The sequence below is a fragment of the Anabrus simplex genome, chromosome 5 (genome assembly GCF_040414725.1).
Source record: "Anabrus simplex isolate iqAnaSimp1 chromosome 5, ASM4041472v1, whole genome shotgun sequence".
Taxonomy (NCBI): Eukaryota; Metazoa; Arthropoda; class Insecta; order Orthoptera; family Tettigoniidae; genus Anabrus; species Anabrus simplex.
The window spans coordinates 350,325,828-350,346,742 of NC_090269.1; the positions used below are offsets into that span (position 1 = coordinate 350,325,828).

Genomic DNA, 20,915 nt, shown 5'->3' on the forward strand with positions numbered 1-20,915 from the left:
CCCCATCCAACGGACGAACCACCATCAACAGCGTCATACGCCCTCACTCCATACGAGCACTGCGGAGAGGTTTGGAATTTAATCCAGGCTTTTGACACGCAATCTATTGATTATAAATCGTATACCCTCCCGGCCAATATTCTGAAGGTGGAATTTTTTTTCGACCAACGGGACTCGAACCGGCTAACCACGGTGTCAGACCGTTTATACATCAACCCCTTAACGATCATGATCACCAGGTGGGATGTCACGTAAACCCTTTATTACGTTAATTTTGTTGAAAAATGAAAACCTACAACCTGTTTTCCAGTCTTTGACCAGGTCAGGGATGTACTGTAATGAATGAATCATATATAGGCTATTAGTACGATGGGGTCGCCACTCTCAAAGTGATTTATTAATGACTGATAGATGCTATGAAACGAGAATGGTGAGTGTTGCTGGAATGAAAGATGACAGGGAAAACTGGAGTACCCGGAGAAAAATCTCACATGGAGTGACCGGGATTTGAACCACGGTATCCAGCTGTGAGAGACCGACGCGCTGCCGTCTGAACCACGGAGGCTCTTTAATTTTGCTATTTCACATAAACTTATCACTATCTATGAACGAAATTAAAATTAGACACCAGGTCACTTAATCCGTATCGATTATTTTTATTCACCTTAATAATCTGATTGACATGCCGTATTTTCCTCATGTAAAATAGGGGCTAATGACCTAGATGTTAGAGCCCTTTAAGCAACAAGCATCATCATCATCATCATCATCCTAATGTAAGGCGCACTTTTTATCATAGAACTGCCGGGCGATTTGGCCGTGCGGTTAGGGGCACCCAGCTGTGAGCTCGCATCCGGGAGATAGTGGGTTCGAACCCCACTGAAGATGGTTTTCAGTGGTTTTCCATTTTCACATCAGGCAAATGCTGGGCTGTACCTTAATTAAGGCCACGGCCACTTCCTTCCCATTCCTAGGCCTTTCCTATCGCATCGTCGCCATAAACCTGCCTGTGTCGGTGCGACGTAAAGCAAATAGGAAAAATTATCATAGAATTGGCTGCTCAAAATCAGGATGCACCTTATATTCGTGTGCGCCTTATAATCGCATATAAAGTGAGTAAACATATTTAACAGGGGGCTGCTTGAGGGCTGCTACTCCCCTAAAAAAAGCTGCCCGTGTGAAGATATGGAAGACAAAAATCAACGACCCAACCATCCTTCTCTCAGAGAAAACGGCATCAGGTCACAGCTTGGCATAGGCCTATGGAATTTGGAAATTGCTGAACAGTCTGAGGACGGGAGTTTCGCGCTGCAAGACCAACCTGAAGAAGTGGAATATTCTCAACAACAACGATGATCTCTCTGACTGCGCTGTCACACAAGAGCCAGATCACTTGATCATCTGCCCCTTGATGAAGGAAAAATATTCAAAAGACCTTTTGGCTGCAAATACTAAAGCTACTTACAGGCCAAATGTTATTTAATTCGGAAACGGAAATTAATGAACAGTGTTCTGCAAGAAATGTCAGCTCTCAAACGAAACTGTCTTTATATCGGCCTGTTATCATATCGACTTTGCTACACGCGAGTGAAAGCTGGATGGACTCATGATATCTTATTCATAAGTACCAAGCGGGTTGGACGTGTGGTTAAGGACGCGCAGCTCCGACGTTCCATTCGGGGGATGTCCGCCTCCGTACCATAACAGCTAGCACTATTAGCTGCCATCCTCGATGGCCTGGATTCGATTCCCGGTACTCCCAGAGATTTAGGAATGGTAGGAAGGCTGGTATGTGGTTAAATGGTACATGCATCTAACTTCCATTGGGGATGTGTTGAAAAGAGCTGGACCCCCTCGAGGTGAGGATACGAGTTTATTTTACTCGTGAGATAGTGGGTTCGAGCCCCACTGTAGGCAGTTTTCCATGGTTTTCCATTTTCACACCATGAAAATGCAGGGGCTGTGCCTTAATTAAGGCCGCTTCTTTCCCACTCCTAGCCCTTTTCCTTCCGATCGTCACCATAAGACCTAACTGTGTCGGTGCGACGTAAAGCTGATTGTAGGAAAAGAAAGAATAATAGTAACTTAGAAGTCACTGATAAGAAAATAGCAAGAATGATGGCAGATGGGAACAATGGCAGAGGAGCTAAATGCTAAGGTGTAAATTCGATGCAGAATCTTGTACGTACAAACCGGCTGGTAGGTTCATGTGAGGTAAATGAGGCGGCGGTGGTGGTGGTGATTATTGTTTTAAGAGGAAGTACAACTGGGGACCCATCCTCTATTAAAACTAATTGGAAGGACAAAACTGAAGGGGTCCGACACCTCGAAACATGAAGATATCGGCCGAAGATTAATGAGGATAGGTTGCCTAGGAGAATAATTGACTTGACCATGGAGGGTAAGACAAGTAGAGGTAGACCAAGGTGACGATGATTAGACTCAGTTTGCAATGATATAATGATAGGCCTGGGTCTGAACTAGAGCTAACTGCAACTAGAAGATTATAGAGACACTTAGTTAATTGACAGAGCTTGCAGACCGAACGTTGAAAGGCATAGCAATCTATAATGAAGATGTATGTATGTATGTATGTATGTATGTATGTATGTATGTATGTTCCAAATTCTTAACGAAGTTGTTCTATAGGCATAATAAGGAGGAAGATACTCAGAATGGTCATTCCCCGAGAAGAAAAATAATGTTTACCAGAAGTTGTACACCTCAAGGTCAGTTCTGCTTAGGCTTCCTCACGGTTATTTCCCCTACTCCGCGATTGTTGAGGTGCCCCAGGCGAGACAGGTTATAGCAAAGTACTGTTGAGAAGTCTGAAGATGGTAAAGTGACTGACAGAAGATTCTCAAAATAGTACAAAGCATTTAATAAAGAAACTTCCGTCCGTGGCGTCTTCAAAAAGTAGGAAAGATCACAATATGAAAATAAAGTTGGAATACAAGAGGACAAATTGGGGCAAATATTCATTTATAGGAAGGGGAGTTAGGGATTGGAATAACTTACCAAGGGAGATGTTCAATAAATTTCCAATGTCATTGAAATCATTTAAGAAAAGGCTAGGAATACATCAGATAGGGAATCCGCCACCTGGGCGACTGTCCTAAATGCAGATCAGTAGTGACTGATTGATTGCTCAGCATCCAACATCGATCAGCGTGATTTTCTTAGCAATCTGATATTACATCAGTTAACCCGGATTTATAACCATGGAGGTGATAATTTTAAGATTTTTTTTGGTACAATTTACTTTATGTCGCACCGACACAGACAGGTCTTATGGCCACTACGGGAAAGGAAATGGGTAGGGACGGGAAGGAAGCGCCCGTGGCCTTAAATAGGGTACAGCCCCAGCATTTGCCTGGTGTGAAAATGGGAAACCATCGAAAAATCATTTTCAGGGCTCTCGGCAGTGGGTTTCGAACCCACAACACTATCTACGGAATGCAAGCTGACAGCTACATGAGCCAAACCACGCAGCCACTCACTCGGCCATGTTAAGATTATCAGCACCTAACGAGGAAGGAATACGTTTTCTGAAGCCTCAAAGATGATAATTATGTAATGTATAAGTAATATTGCCGGCCCCGTGGTGTAGGGGTAGCGTGCTTGCCTCTTACCCGGAGGTCCCGGGTTCGATTCCCGGCAGGGTCAGGGATTTTTACCTGGACCTGAGGGCTGGTTCGAGGTCCACTCAGCCTACGTGATTAGAACTGAGGAGCTATCTGACGGTGATATAGTGGCCCCAGTCTAGAAAGCCAAGAATAACGGCCGAGAGGATTCGTCGTGCTGACCACACGACACCTCGTAATCTGCAGGTCTTCCGGCTGAGCAGCGGTCGCTTGGTAGGCCAAGGCCCTTCAAGGGCTGTAGTGCCATGGGGTTTTTTGTTTGTTTTATAAGTAATAATGTTACCGAGCTCGATAGCTGCAGTCGCTTAAGTGCGGCCAGTATCCAGTAATCGGGAGATAGTGGGTTCGAACCCCACTGTCGGCAGCCCTGAAGACGGTTTTCCGTGGTTTCCCATTTTCACACCAGGCAAATGCTGGGGCTGTTCCATAATTAAGGCCACGGCCGCTTCCTTCTCATGCCTAGGCCTTTCCTATCCCATCGTCGCCATAAGACTTATCTGTGTCGGTGTGACGTAAAGCAAATAGCAAACAAAAAAAGTTATTGGTTTTACGCCCTACTAACTGCTTTTACGAATTTCGGAGAGGCCGAGGAGCCAGAAATGTCATCCTTCACGAGTGCATTTATGTGTCCTTAAATCTCGCGTATTTGAGTACCTTCAAAAGCAGGGATCCCCTCCTAGGGCTGAGAAAGCCAGCGCTCTACCAATTTTCCGTCCGCTTTCGTAGCGTGAGGTTTAGAACTATCAGCCGCCGTCCAGTTTCGATTCTGGGTACTGCTAGAATGGAAGGAGGGCTGCGATGTGTCTGCCAGGCCTACTGAAATGCGTCAACCATTCACCTCTATTTCCCATGAGGGTCTTGGTCCTAGAATACATGTACAAAATCAATGTCTTCCATGTCGTTAAAGTGAGTAAATGAGAAACCTCAGAGAGGCACTGATATATACAATTAAATTGCTTAACGTTGCACCGGCATAGATAGGTCCTATGGCGACGATGGGAGAGGAAAGGGCTAGGAATGGGAAGGAAGTGGCCGTGGCCTTAATTAAGGTACAGCCCCAGCATTTGCCTGGTGTGAAAATGGGCAAACACAGGAAACCATCTTCAGAGCTGCCGACAGTGGGGTTCGAACCCACTATCTCCCGAATAGTGGATACTGGCCGCACTTAAGCGACTGCAGCTATCGAGCTCGGTGGCACTGACATTAAAAGCGCGGTTAGGGGCCACGATTCCCGAACGGAGACTGACGTTCTTTCCACTTACTTGTACCAGGCTCCTCACCTTCATATTTCCTATTCGTTTATCAGTTGCTGTTTTCTTCCGACCCCGGTGGTTTATGTTTGCGAGGCGTAGGGAGTCTTTTATTTTCTTGCCCTTCATGGCCCTTCAATTTCCTGAGCCAATACTTTCATTCTTCTACGGGTCGGACCACTCACATTTTCATTTCTCATTTTTTTAAGTCCACCTTTGTGGTGTAGTGGTTAGTGTGATTAGCTGCCACCCCGGACGTTCGGCGTCGATCCCCGGCCACGAAATTTGAAGTTCCGCTCAGCTCGTGAGGTTAACTGAGTAGGGTGGGGGGGGGGGGAGGGGGTTTCGAATCCCACTTCAGCCGTCCTCCAAGTGGTTTCCCACATCTCCTCCACGCAAATGCCGGGATGGTAACTAACTTAAGGCCACGACCGCTTCCTTCCCTCTTCCTTGTCTGTCCCTTCTAATCTTCCCATCTCCCCAGACGGGCCCCGTTTAGCATAGCAGGTGAGGACACCTGGGTGAGGTACTGGTCCTCCTTCCCAGTTTTATCATCCGAGCCGAGGTCTGACGCTCCAGCACACTGCCCTTGAGGCGGTAGAGGTGAGATCCCTCGCTGAGTCCGAGGGAGAAACCAACCCTGGAAGGAAAACGGATTAAGAAAGAAAGAATTAGGTTTTTAAATTATTATTACCGGAGTGGCCGCGCGTTTTGATGCGCTATGGCGATGGAGCTGAGCTGTGTATTCCGAGATGCGTGGGTTCGAGCTCCACCGTCGTCTGTCCTGAGAATGGTTTCCTGTGGTTTCTCATTTTCTCTGCCAGACAAATTCCGGACTGTTCCAATTCATAGGCCACAATCGATTCTTTCCATCTCTTTACCCAATTTTCATTAACCATCATTAATTTCATATTCATTTGCTCTTCAAGTCAATCTGGCTTCAGGAAGGGCATCCGGCCGTAAAACATTCCATTTACATTCATATTACCTCATTCTCGACCTCATATCAAGAAACGGGACTAAGGAGTAAAGCAACAACAAAAGACAAACATTATTATTATGATTATTATTATATTATATTATATTATATTATATTATATTATATTATATTATATTATATTATATTATATTATATTATTATTATTATTTATTATTATTATTATTATTATTATTATTATTATTATGTGGCTTTCCTAGTACGTCCCATGGGGTTCAGATACATGTAGTGCTGTGCCTGTGGGTGTAGGTGTAATTGTACGGGCCATTATCGTAACCAAGATCGACAAAAGTGAGGAGGGGATTATAGTTATTAAATTATTATAGCACACAGCGATGGTGAATGAATATTGAATTTTTCCGGCCGCATTGTAATAGAAAGCGAGTTTCAAACTATTAGCTCGTTTCACATCACTTCAACACGCACTATGTACGTAACACGACCTAATAGGTTGAAAGTCGACTTACATTATAGGCCTACCGAGCTCGATAGCTGCAGTCGCTTAAGTGCGGCCAGTATCCAGTATTCGGGAGATAGTAAGTTCGAACCCCACTATCGGCAGCCCTGAAGATGGTATTGCGTGGTTTCCCATTTTCACACCAGGCAAATGCTGGGGCTGTACCTTAATTAAGGCCACGGCCGCTTCCTTCCCACTCTCAGCCCTTCCCTGTCTCACCGTCGCCATAAGACCTGTCTGTGTCGGTGCGACGTAAAGCAAAAAAACAAAAAAACAAAAAAAAACAAAAAAAAACCATTATAGGTCTAATGAAGGTGCCTGTGTGGGTGTGTGGTGCGCGCATGCATGAGTGGCATTACAGTACATGTATAAGCACGCTGATACAAGTGAATTATGTTGATATTCAGATTGCAGTACACTACAAAATCTGACATTAAAATACAGAACAAAAACAATGCGAAAAGGGTCAACAGTTTTACAGCGAATGGTATGTTCAGATTACTATCTAAAATCCAACTTTTGAAGCTTCTTAGAAAACAGGTTCAATCAATCAATCTATCTTTTTTTTTCACTTTGCTTTACGTCGCACCGACACAGATAGGTCTTATGGCGACAATGGGACAGGAGAGGGCTAGGAGTGGGAAGGAAGCGGCCGTGGCCTTAATTAAGATACAGCCTCAGCATTTGCCTGGTGTGAAAATGTGAAACCACGGAAAACCATCTTCAGGGCTGCCGGCAGTGTGGTTCGAACCCACGATCTCCCTAATACTGGATACTGGCCGCACTTAAGCGACTGCAGCTATCAATCAATCAATCAATCAATCAATCAATCAATCAATCAATCAATCAATCAATCAATCAATCAATCAATCAATCAATCAATCAATCAATCAATCAATCAATCAATCAATCAATCAGTGATCTACATTTAGGGCTGTCATACACGTGGCAGATTTCCCATTAATTGTTGACCTCATATTTACAACTGTTTGTTTGCCTATCTTTTTAAATATTTTCAACGCACTTGGACATGTATTAAACACTTCCCTTGATAATGTATTCCAATCTCTTACGCCACGTCCAATCTGTCCTCTTGAATTCCATCTTTCTCTTCATATTATGATCTTTCCTGCTGTTTATACTCCACTGAAGCTTATTCTTCTACTTATTTCCTTATTCGCCAACTCACCACTGACAGCTCGAAACATACCACATAAGTAGAGCATTTCGTCTCCTTACTCCAAAGTCTTCCCAGACCAAAGTTTGCAAGTCGCAGATCACCGAGAACAAATCGTGCTGCTTTCCTTTGAATGCTTTTCAGTTCTCGTAGTCCTGGTGAGGGTCGAATACACTGGAGCCGTACTCTTAACGGCGGTTCATACGCCCTCTCCTTTACATCCTAACCACAACTCCTAAATACTCTCATGACGATTGACCTTGATTACATTGTACTTGTTCTGTATTTTAATGTAATATTTTGTAGTGTATAGGTTTTACAGTTATGTCTCTGTGAATGCTCAGAAGAGCAACCCATTGTGTCGACGTGATATTGTATAGGCTTTTGAGCTTATGCCGTGTCAAGAAAATAAGGTGAAATTCTTAACGTTTCGCAGGGAACTGTGCTCTGCGCCCTCAGAAGAAATCTCGACTGTCCACGAGAAAGGCTTCTTAAACAATGACACTTTGAATTTGGACGTTATAATAGAAGTAGAAAATGGTACGTTCATTCGCCACCAGATGGCCCTCAGGACGTGGCAACGCGCCTTCGAAGCGGAAGCTGACCGAACCATCACAATCAGTCTAAGCGGTTCACATAACGTGTTTGCGTAACACATGACATTGGCAGGTGTAAGGCATAGACACAAGTCTGGAATGAAACATCTGGCGACGAGGAACGTACGAATTTGGAAAATACCGAGACGAAATATCAATACTGAAAGGACCGGGAAGGGAACTACCTACGTAAATTCTTAATGGCTGGCAACCAGGTATTACTTAATTGATAGTTGGTGTCCCTGTTGAAATTGTTAGGATTTCTACGGGAAGCTGTAGAAATACGTACAAATCCTAACAATTCACTTTTAAGACTTTCGAAGACCTCTCAAGACTTGTCAAGTATTGCAAGCGATTTGAAAATTAAACTTGTGAAGTACTAAAAATTCTTGTCAAGTCTTGAATTTGAAATAAATCTGATCGTGTACACCAGGCTTAAGTTTATGTAGAGACGATTGCATTTTCTGCCATGGAGTGGCTCATATTACATCCACAGTAGTGCCAGTTATAACAGAATAAATTACGTAAGATGAATCTGCAGCAATTCTAACTTGCATACGTGCACTTTACTGAGTCTTGATAGGATGATTTATGACCGGGTGCCCCGTCACTGATACACTCGTCGCCACTGTGCGAGTGTCGTAATTTAAAATGTAATATACACGCTGATTCAAAAGTCTGTGCAGATAATAAAGTAGCTCATCTTAATTGTCAATCCGAAGATTGGTTGGCAGCAATAATTATTTTGCTCCTACTCCTCCCTTTTCTTACTTTCTTCATTACCGAGCGAGTTGACCGTGCGGTTAGGAGAAACATTAGGTTCGAACTCTACTGTCGACAGCCCCGAAGAGAGTTTTCCATGGTTTCCCATTTTCACACAAGAAAATTCTGGAGCTGTACGCAAATTAAGGCCATGACCGCTCCCTTCCAACTCCTATCCCTTTCATATCCCTTCGTCACTATAAGACATATTTGTGTCACTGCGACGTAAAGCCATTGTAAAAAAGTTTTGTGCGGCCAGTATCCAGTAATGGGGAGGTAGTGGGTTCGAGCCCCACTGTCGGCAGCCCTGAAGATGTTTTCCACACCAGGCCAATGCCGGGGCTGTACCTTAATTAAGGCCACGGCCGTTTCTTTCCAATTCCTAAGCCTTTCCTATCCTATCGTCGCCATAACACCTATCTGTGCGACGTAAAGCAAATAGCAAAAAAAAATAGATTTTTCATTTCTTCGTATGATCCTGCTCCTATGCCGTGTCTAATCTGTCTCCTGTATTTTAGCCTGAGTACTGTTCTTCCTCTTCTGCCCTGTATCATTCCTTCCATTACAGCCGGCTGAGTGGATCGGACGGTTGAGGCGCTGGCCTCCCGACCCCAACTTGATAGGATCGATCCTGCTCATTCCGGTAGTATTTGGAGGTGCTCAAATACGTCAGCCTGGCGTCAGTAGATTTACTGATTTATTGTGTGTCAGTAGATTTACTGGCACGTAAAAGCACTCCGATGGGACAAAATTTCGGCATCTCGGCGTCTCCAAAAACCGTCAACAGTAGTTAGTATGACGTGGAAACAATAACATTATTACCATCAATTACATTAACGTGAAAGCTACTCTGCCAGTGGAGGTGGCCAATTAACCGATCGCGTCTTTTCCTTATTAATGGTAGTTAAGGTCTCTTTTCACTTATTCTTCTAAGAATTTCTTTCTTTTTAAACTTTGCAGTCCATGGGATCTTCTCCATCCACCTCTAACACCACATCAAATGTCTCCTCGCATCTCCTGTTGTATGCACCAATAGTCCACGATTCGGAGCCATACAAGGCTACACTGCAGACACATTAAATACACCTTTTACTTTTCTTTGGTCTTTACAGTTAAATTTCTTGACGTAAGTAGCCCGTAGAGGGATTGAACTACAACTCAGGAATATGCCGTTGTGGTGCCTGCATTGAATAAGGTGGGGTTAGCTCGAACAGCTTTATTAAATAACATTCAGTCCCGAGTCTAACTTCACTGTACGTAGTGATGGGAAAATACGAATTAAAAATATGTGAGTGAATGCCAGTTAAGCCCACCAGGTGGCTATAATCGTAAAGGCGTTGAAGTCTAAACGATCTGACACCGTGGGTAGCCGGTTCGAGTCCCGTTGGTGGAAAAAATTGTCACCATCAGAATGTTGGCCGGCAGGGTAGGGGAGGTGGTGGTATACAATTTCTAATCACCGGGTGAGTTGGCCATGCGTTTAGGGGCACGCGGCTGTGAGCTTGCATCCGGGAGATAGTGGGTTCGAATCCCACTGTCGGCAGACCTGAAGATGGTTTTCCATGGTTTCCCATTTTCACACCAGGCAAATGCTTGGGCTGTACCTTCATTAAGGCCACGGCCGCTTCCTTCCCACTCCCAGGCCTTTCCTATCCCATGGTCGCCATAAAACCTATCTGTGTCGGTGCGACGTAGAGCAACTAGTACAAAAAAAAAAAAAGAAAAAAACAACCCAATTTCCAATCACTAGATTGCGTGCCGAAAGCCTGGATTAAATTCCAAACCTCTCCTCAGTGCTCATATGGAATGAAGGCATTTGACGCTGTTGATGGTGGTTCGTCCGTCGAATGGATACGATAAGTCTTGAGCAGGCCCCTTACTGTTATTCGACAGGAGTAGGCTATGTGCCGGCACCGGGTTTCACCCTCTCCCTTCCTATTATCGTATATCACGTCATTCATTTCATCTCATTAATTCCTCTGATGAGGCTGACTTCAGGAAGGGCATCTGGTCATAAAAACTGCCAAGACAGATTCATCTCACCTCATACCGACCCCGTAGTGAAACAAGGCAAGGGCCGGACAAACAACAACAATAAAAAAATACTTTTTCAACAAATAATCAGTAAAATTGGAATTACTTAACAGATACTATACAGAACGCCAGTCTTTAGAGAAATCGCTGACTGTTTCACATGAGGCTGGAATGATACCAAAGCTTGTAAGGGCAAAATGATATTACTTCATTTTGTGAGGGTTTCTTTTAGCGTAGGGGCTATCATCACTAAGTAAGACTAAACATGATATTTTGAAAATTATTTTGAGGGTCAAGTAATTAAAAAAAATATTTAAATAGGTTGGCTAAATCTCAGTCAACACAAGCTGCGAGTAAATGACCCTTCTAGAGGTGATGACCTCTCTCAGGCTAGAAGATATATTGCGGTGATATTAGGTGCGGAGAAGGTGAGACCGTGGCACACAAAATGAACTGTCACGGCATTCACCCTAGTAAGCGGAATGGAAAACTACGGAAAACCATTCTCGAGACAGTCGATGGTGGGACCAGGCCACAGCTCTGGAATTCGGAGCTGTAGAGTAACGGTAAAGGCGTAGCCACTGTTAGCCGAAGCTGCTCTGTGAGTAAATGAACGAGTGCGTGACGTATTCATAGTTTTATACCCTTGGTGTGACGTTTTGCGAGTGCAAGGGCTCCAAATTTATCAAACTCTCGATGCATTGTATGTCAGCTATTAAAATTAATGAAATAAAAATGGAGTATGGCCTCCGCAGAGGCCTGGTGCAGGTCTTTTCTTGTAGAGGGCCTATACGTGATCTGAATACCTGTGAAGATGGTGCCCGGTGGTATTTGAAGGTGCTCAAATACGTCAACCTCGTGTCGGTAGATTTATTGGGACGCAAAAGAACTTCTGAGGGACAAAATTCCGGCACCTCAGCGTCTCCGAAAACCGTCAAAAAGTAGTTAGTAGGACGTAAGTACAATATTATCATTTATTATTAAGACGGTGGCCTACATAAGACGATTTCTGATGATGAAGACGGCACACAAACACCCTCCCTCCGAGCCATCGGAATTGAACAATGAAGGTTAAAATCCCCCACCCAGCCGGGAATCGAACCTGGATCTCTTGATCCAATAGCCAGCACGTTAATAATTTAGCCATGGAGCTGGACTAACGATTGCTAGAATGTAACGATTACAATTTTATTTCAAAGAGTAAATTACAAGTAAAAATTACATTTTGTGAAAAGTAACGATAAGTCAGCCTCTGTGGTGCAGTGGTTAGTGTGATTAGTTGCAAACTCCGGAGGCCCGGGTTCGATTCCCGGCTCTGACACGAAATTTGAAACGTGGTACGAGGACTGGAACGGGGTCCAATCAGCTTCGGGATGTCAGCTGAGTAGAGGGGAGGTTCGAATCCCATGTCAGCCATCCTCGAAGTGGTTTTCCGTGGTTTCCCACTTCTCCTCCAGGCAAATACCGAGATGGTACTTGACTTAAGGCCACAGCGCTTCCTTCTCACTTCCTCATCTATCCCTTCCAATCTTCCCATCCCCATAAAGTCTCTGTTCAGCATAGCAGGTGAAGCCGCCTGGGTGAGGTACTGGTCTTCCTCCCAAGTTGTATCTCCCCGACCCAAAGTCTCACGCTCCAGGAAACTGCCCTCGAGGTGGTGGATGTGGGATCCCTCGCTGGTTCCGAGTGACAAACCAACCCTGGAGGGTAAACGGATTAAGAAAGACGAAATAAATAAAAGTAACGATTATAAGTAAAATTTACTGAAAAAACTATCCGTCACAAGTAATTTGATTACTTTTCATCGATTAATTCCGAACTCTGACCGTATGCAAAAACGACTACCACATAGACTGTCAGTTCAGAATGTACAGAATTTTTGAAAAATAAATACAATAAGTTGTACATTCCCAGGCTTACCTGGACTATAGGTTTCTGTTCAAAAGTTGTACACAGACTCCTCCATGAAATGCTTCAGTTGCTACATAACATTTTGAAACACACTGTATATACAAGGTAGTCGTAACTTTATGTAGGCCCATAACATTCCTTGTTGAATTCTATATTGATACAACTTAGCACAAATTCTCCCTAGCGGAGTGGCCACACGTGTTAACGCGTTACGGCTGTGGAGTCATGCTTTGAATTCGGGAGCATTGTTACCACATCTACAAGTAACATTCCGGAAGATACGACTGAAAATTTGGGAAGATTTGGTCAACATTTCGGAAGATGTTTATAATTATATCGTATTATTTACTATGTTAACTAAAATTAAACTTATTAGGATGGAAGCTATAATATTCAGTGTCGACATTGTTAATATAACCTTTAAGTTTTCCGTTTGTCGGACATAAGATAGAAAATTTAGAAGACACTCGCACTGGTACATACTTGACTGTCTTTTTTATAGGCATGTAATGGTGTTTAACCTATGTTTTCCCGTATCTTTTCTTACATAAAATTGTTATGATACTCAATTAAAGTAGTCCTTAGAGGTACAGAACTCATACCACATGAAAATGATGATATTATTTGAATAAGTTGTTTTATTAATATGGGTCGTTAATGACCTGGCGGGCAGATACAGTACTGTCTCTTGAGAAATGAAGTTGACTGTTTTCTATTTCTTTGGCTATTTTTCTGTTCATACGTACAAAATGAAATGAAATGAAATGGCGTATGGCTTTTAGTGCCGGGAGTGTCCGAAGACATGTTCGGCTCGCCAGGTGCAGGTCTTTCGAGTTGACTCCCGTAGGCGACCTGCGCGTCATGATGATGATGAAATGATGATGAAGACAACACACACACCCAGCCCCCGTGCCATTGGAATTAACCAATTAAGGTTAAAATCACCGACCCGGCCGGGAATCGAACCTGGGACCCTCTGAATCGAAGGCCAGTACGCTGACCGTTCAGCCAACGAGTCGGACTCATACGTACTATAATTGTTCATTTGACACTTTTCACTAATATTTGATTATCAAATGTGATTGAGATTAAATTTGCTGATCCAAATGCTCCATTACGTACCACATACCATACATAATAACAAGTTGTGATAGAAGATGTTCTCTTCGTTCGAAAATGTATCTTTACAATTGTTTGATTCTGTATCCAGGAAGTTAAATAATTCAGTCTGTATCCTCTTAATAAATTTGGATATTTGTCTTCAACAGACGGAAAATAAACAATAAAAAATCGTCAGTCAATAAACTTTGAAATATAGAATTTCATCATTAATCTAGGATTGACTTTAGAGCACCCATCGAAGAAAAAGGTTTTCGTAAGGGATGCGCGATAAGTTATTAATATTTTGAGTAGCTTCATCCACAATATCTTTATCTGACCCTAAGTAATTCTCCGGCGGCCCAATAAACACATCTGTGTCCAAAATTACAGCTTCAGTATCCATTTCATTCAGACAGTCTAGAGCAAAACAGAAAGGAATAGTGTGAATCCCAATATTTGTGGATGACAAAATTAGAAAGAATTTTATAACAACTCTAAACATCAATAGTACTCATGTCCTTAGTGCCAACAGTGGAACAAGCTAGCAATGACAAACCCATGTCATTCATGCCCGCCGTTCCAAAAATGGAACATGACATTATTACAGCTCAGGAAAGTTATTAATTACATGAGTAATACCGTTTTAGTGTTATGTTCGGTCTTTCTATATAACCGGACCTCGGATCGCTCTATGGAAAGTGCGCTACTGTGACATCGGCTGAAACCCGCGGTGCGTTTGTGTTTGATGCTGATTTCGTGGTGTGGCTGTCAATCTGGTCTTCAGCCACTTGCAAATTTAGAAACACCACCTCGCAAAGCCCATTTGAATTCGCCCGCGAAGCAATCTGATTGGCTAAGTTCAGCAGCTGGAAATATGACAAGGGCGCGAGATATCGAATTAGATTTTTCTATCTGCAGTCGCTTAAGTGCGGCCAGTATCCAGTATTCGAGAGATAGTAGGTTCGAACCCCACTGTCGGCAGCCCTGAAAATGGTTTTCCGTGGTTTCCCATTTTCACACCAGGCAAATGCTGGGGTTGTACCTTAATTAAGGCCACGGCCGCTTCCTTCCCACCCCTAGCCCTTTCCTGCCCCATCGTCGCCATAAGACCTATCTGTGTCGGTGCGACGTAAAACAACTAGCAAAAAAAAAAAAAAACCAACATTTTTCTATTCATCAGTATGACTCAGCTCACGTTGTTCCCAACCACCTTGCTGGCTATATGTAGCACGGACCTTCACTGCAGATGTGCATTTATAACGCTCAGATAAATACCATCCATTCACGGCGCTACTTGAAATGTATATTATGGTGCCCTATATTTAGCCAGCACTTGTAAGAGTTGCCTATCAGGTACGGGTCATGTAGCTGTAAGTTTCCATGCATGAGACGATGGGTTCGAGGCAGTAAAACGCGCACGGCTGGTATTAAAACATAATATATTATGTGTTATTTCACACTGTCAATGAACTAAATTCTTCTTTCCTGGCCTCTTTTCAAAACAACTATTGTCGGCACTCTCAGTGTACCAATCCGTGGCCAATCCTGTTTAAATATTCTCGCTGATGTTTTTTTTTTTCATGTTCAGTGTTGTAACCAAGGTTGAAGTTTACAAAACACAACTTTTATTGCTTCACTTTATGATATTTACACAAATAACTGAAATTTATTTTGAAGCAAAAAGGAATATTGAATCTTGAGAAAAGTCTGTCTTTATACAATATGTACAGGTTTACAGTCTTTATATACACTCCTATCTTGAAAAGATAGTCTTTGTGAATTGACACGTTGATAGTCGAGAACTATCTGGCACACTAACATAAATGTCTTGAGAGAGTCCTTGTTTGTTGAAGTGCCTGAATTCCTAAAAAGCAAGTTCAATTGATTGAAGAAATTCCACCTAGCGAAACTAAGGGATCTTGCATAAATTAGGGAATGAAAATGGCTTGTAAAAGAATTACGGAACATAGGCAGTGGGAACAGGTAAGGGAGCGGTGACCAGAGGTGAAACCTCGTACTGCCAGAAATTCAGTCCACCTGGTCGAAGCACATTTTCAAGAGGAGTAGCCTCCGTGCTCGACGTAGGGTGTATTCTGGAGCTGGACACCGGGGCAAGTGGGCAAGTGAGCCGGCAGGGAGCTCCTATTTATAGTACACTCGATGGTCAGGCACGCGCACTGAGGGCTGCGCGTCGAAGCTAGCAGAATGATACACAGGCGCGCGTGCTGCTGGCTGGCGGAGCGAGAAGGGAGCGCCGGACATACAACACCCTCCCCTCCTAAATACGCCGGTACGGCGTGAAACGGCGGCGGCGCTGGCGGCGACTGCGATGCTGGGGCGGAGCTGCTGGTGTCTCTGTTGTATTGTCCGGAGCTGGAACTGGGCGGAGCGGCGCTGTCTCGTCCTGAAAGGAACCCATTGTTATTAAATGATCTAAAGCGCGTTCAGCAATAGATTTATCAGGTTTAGCAATAGCATCAATAGCTGGACAGGGGCGGTAGCGCAGACGTATCTGATCTTGATGGCGGCAGATACGTTTCTCCGTAGTCTGTATCTCGTATAGACGATGACCCAAAGATCTGCAGATGACTCCAGGTATCCAGAGTGGGTTGGATTTGAATGTCCTGGTGTAGACCTTGTCGTTGAGGGAGAACTTCGTTGGTGATGTCTTATGCTGGGCCGGAAGAGGCTGTAACAGAGAAAATAAAGTTCTGTGAGGTCGTCCATGGAGCTTCTGTGCAGGAGTGATATTATCAGCGCCGGGTAGAGTTCTGTAGTTGTTTAAGAGTTGGAGCAAGGCTTGGTCTTTAGTTAAGCCTGAAGAGACAGCTTTCTTCATACTTCTTTTAAATGTTTGGACGAAGCGTTCAGCTTCACCATTAGATTGAGGGTGAAAAGGTGGTGCTAGGATATGACGAATGCCATTATGTGTACAAAAGTTCTGAAAAGCAGTAGCTGTAAATTGAGGTCCGTTGTCCGAAATGAGTACTTGCGGTAAACCTTCTGTAGTAAAGATTTTCTGGAGAGCACGAATGGTAGCTTCGGTTGTAGTAGTCGAATGCATATCCACGACATATGGAAAGTTTGACAGTGAATCGATGACTATTAACCACATGGAATTGAGGAAAGGACCTGCGAAATCGATGTGAACTCGTTCCCATGGAGTAGTAGCAGCAGGCCATGAAGCAAGATCAGAAGACGGGGCGTTCTGATTCGTTTGACATTGCTCACAATGACGTATTAGCTTTTCGATGGCGGCATCAATACCGGGCCAGTAGCAGTGTTGACGGGCGAGTTGCTTTGTTCTGGAGATACCCCAATGGCTTTGGTGTAATAATTCGAGAACTTGTTTCTGTAGGCTAAGTGGGATAACCACTCGGAAGATGGTGCCTGCTTCTAGTAATACAACTCCGGCACGAGTCGTGAGACGATGCTGCATACGATGATAAGGTGCCAGGTGGGCAGGAAGTGTGCTCTGAAGAGGCCAACCGTTGCGGATGTAAGTACGTACAGTAGCAAGTGTACTGTCCTTATCCGTAGCTTTAGCTATGCAGGTAGCATCAATAGGAAAACTGGATACAGTATCTTCAAGTTCTATGTCCAACTGAAGACATTCAGATTCTTGAGAATCGAAGGCAGTATCAGGACCAACGGGTAAGCGGGAGAGGGCATCAGCATTACAATGCTGGGATGTGGCTCGATATACAATCTGATAGGAATAATCAGAAAGGAACATGGACCATCTTTGAAGCTTTCTGAGGGAATTCTCTGGGGTCTTATTACCAGGATGGAATAAGTGTACGAGAGGCTTATGATCGGTAATGATCAGGAAATGGTTGCCATAGAGATATGCATTGAAACGGCGAATACCAAAGGTGATGGCTAAAGCTTCTTTCTCTATCTGTGAGTATCGACGTTGATGGTCATTAAGTGTTTTCGAAGCGAAGGCGATGGGGCGTTCTTGTCCATGACGATCCTTCTGGGAGAGAACGGCACCGACACCGTAGTCTGAAGCGTCAGTGGCTAGCGTGATGATCTTGTCGGGCTGAAAATGAGTGAGTTGTATAGCTTGAATTAAGGCGTTGTTGATTGTTTTCCATGCCTGTTGGCATTGAGGAGTCCACTGAAACTTAACACCTTTTTTACGTAGAGCGTTTAATGGAGCTGCCACTGTAGCGAAACGTGGAATGAACTTATTATAATAGTTCGCTTTGCCTATGAAGGACTGAAGCTGCTTGAGGTTCTGAGGTGCTGGCATGTTTACTATCGCTGAGACATTCTGTGTACTAGGACGAATTCCATTCTTATCAAGTATATGTCCTAGGTAGTGCACTTGAGGTTGAAAGAAGGTACATTTAGCGAGATTCGCTCTTAGGCCATTGTCTTTCAATTTCTGGAGAAGGAGGCGTAGATTGGTGAGATGTTCCTGATGATCTTTTCCAGTAACAATAATATCATCCAGGTAGTTAGCACAACCGGGAATGGAGGCGGTGAGTTGAGCCAAATAGCGCTGAAAAATAGCCGCTGAGGATGAAACACCGAATGGGAGCCGCTGGAGTTGAAGCAGTCCGAGAGGAGTGTTGAGTGTGGGAAATTTCTTAGATTCTTCGTCTAAAAGTAGCTGGAGATATGCTTCTTTAAGATCAACTCGAGAGAAGAATTGTCCACCAGAGAGACGACGGAATAAGTCTTCTGGTCGTGGAATAGGAAAGATATCTGTGTCGAGCTGTGCGTTGACTGTAGATCGAAAATCGCCACAAAGTCGAACATTACCATCAGGTTTCTTGATTACCACGAGTGGAGTAGCCCATTGACTAGAAGTAACTGGTACAACAATTCTAGTTTGTATCCATCTTTCCAATTCTTTCGTGACCTGGTCTTGAAGTGCTAGGGGTACTGGGCGTGCTTTGAGGAAGCGAGGCTTAGCTCCGGATTTCAGCTGTATGTGAGCTGTATAGTCTTTTGCTGTTCCGAGCTGAGAGTCGAAGACTTCAGGAAACTGCGCTAGGAGAGCGGTAACGTCAGAAGTAGGATGCAATGTAGATACGACGTTAATGTTGTCATGTATCTGGAAACCAAATAAGTTAAATAGATCCATGCCCATAATGTTTGATGCAGTGTAGTTGTTAACTACGAGAAGAGGAATGGCCTTCTGAATTCCTTTATAACTAGCCTGAAGCTTGATTTGACCTTTGATGTCAATTTTCTTCTTGTTAAATGTCACGAGCTGGATGTCAGCTGGAGAGCATGAAGGTGAACCTAAGTCGTGGTAGGTAGTCAGGTTAATAATAGAGACCGGTGATCCAGTATCTAATTGAAAATCGACAGATCGATCAGAGAATGAGAGAGGAATGATGATTTTATGAGAATCCTTTGTGGGAAGAATAAGGTTGATCTGATCAACTTCCATGTCTTGGCGGGGCTGTATATGCTTCCGGCGTGCTGCAGTAGTCTTAGCAGGGCGGAGCGAACTTTGACAGACAGTCTTAATGTGTCCAAGTTTATTACATCGTTCACAAGTAGCTTTGAAAAAACGACAGTCACGACGTTCATGATGCTTGAAACAACCTCGGCAGGAAGGCAGGAGTGTCGAGGTGCTTTTAGAATTGGGCTTCCGTGTAGCATTACGAGAGGGAACCTGGCGAGAATGCTTGGTGGAGAGCGCCTTATCCGTACGGTTCACTGTAGTAGAGGACTTGCGGGCCTGAGGCGAGACTTGTGCAACTTCGTGTGGAGAAGCTATGGCTGCGGCAGTCTTGGTAGTAAGCTCATAAACCGTAGCAATACGCTGGACGTCTTCTAAAGAAGGGTTACTCTGCTTGACAGCGTCAAAACGTATTTTGTCTTCAGGAGTATGTAAAATTATCATGTCCCGAATGAGAGAATCAGTGTAGGATGAACCACAACCGTCCTTGGAGCAGATGAACTGGCAGGGTTTAGCTAGACCACGCAATTCAGTTATCCATTCAGTATGTGTCTGATGGGGTTGCTTTCTGCTCTGAAAAAATTTATAGCGAGCAGCCACTATGTGAGGAGCTTTGGCATAGTGTTCCGTGAGACGGGCCAAGAGCTGCGTGAAGGGTACCTCAGATAAGTGTTCTTCCGGACTTAATTTACGTAATAATTCACACGTAGCATTGCCAACCGAACTAAGAAATAGTGCGCGGCGGCGTTGATCATCTGTGACAGAATGGCAGATGAAATGCTGTTGCAAGCGGGCTAAATAAACTGACCATTCTTCCTTAGCCGGATCAAAAGCAGAGAACGGAGGAATAGCTGATGGCTGTGTAGAAACAGAAATAGCTTGAATAGCCTGAATTAATGCTGCCTGTTGTTGTTGCATAAACTGTTGTTGTTGCTGCTGTAAGGCTTGGAAGACCATAGCGAGTTGTTCCGCAGTAGCCATTGCGAGATGCGTGCAAGAAAGAGTAAGGTAAGCTGTGTGTCAGAACTGGTTGGAGTGTCGTTGTTGTGTAGCACGTCGCCGTAGAGTTGACAACTGGGCCTGTTGAATTGTAGTGTCGTGTTTACCTCGTTGCTATAGAGTTGGCAACTGGGGTCGAAGAATTATAGAGTTGCTGCGTTTTTACCTCGTCGCCATAGAGTTGTGTTGTAACCAAGGTTGAAGTTTACAAAACACAACTTTTATTGCTTCACTTTATGATATTTACACAAATAACTGAAATTTATTTTGAAGCAAAAAGGAATATTGAATCTTGAGAAAAGTCTGTCTTTATACAATATGTACAGGTTTACAGTCTTTATATACACTCCTATCTTGAAAAGATAGTCTTTGTGAATTGACACGTTGATAGTCGAGAACTATCTGGCACACTAACATAAATGTCTTGAGAGAGTCCTTGTTTGTTGAAGTGCCTGAATTCCTAAAAAGCAAGTTCAATTGATTGAAGAAATTCCACCTAGCGAAACTAAGGGATCTTGCATAAATTAGGGAATGAAAATGGCTTGTAAAAGAATTACGGAAC

The 20,915-nt window shown here is 43.7% G+C and overlaps 1 protein-coding gene across 2 annotated transcripts in view; it reads left to right on the forward strand.

Moving 5' to 3' along the window:
* Positions 1–20,915, forward strand: part of LOC136874095 (leucine-rich repeat-containing protein 15) — a 101,312-nt gene that overhangs the window by 31,549 nt on the left and 48,848 nt on the right. The window lies entirely within an intron of this gene.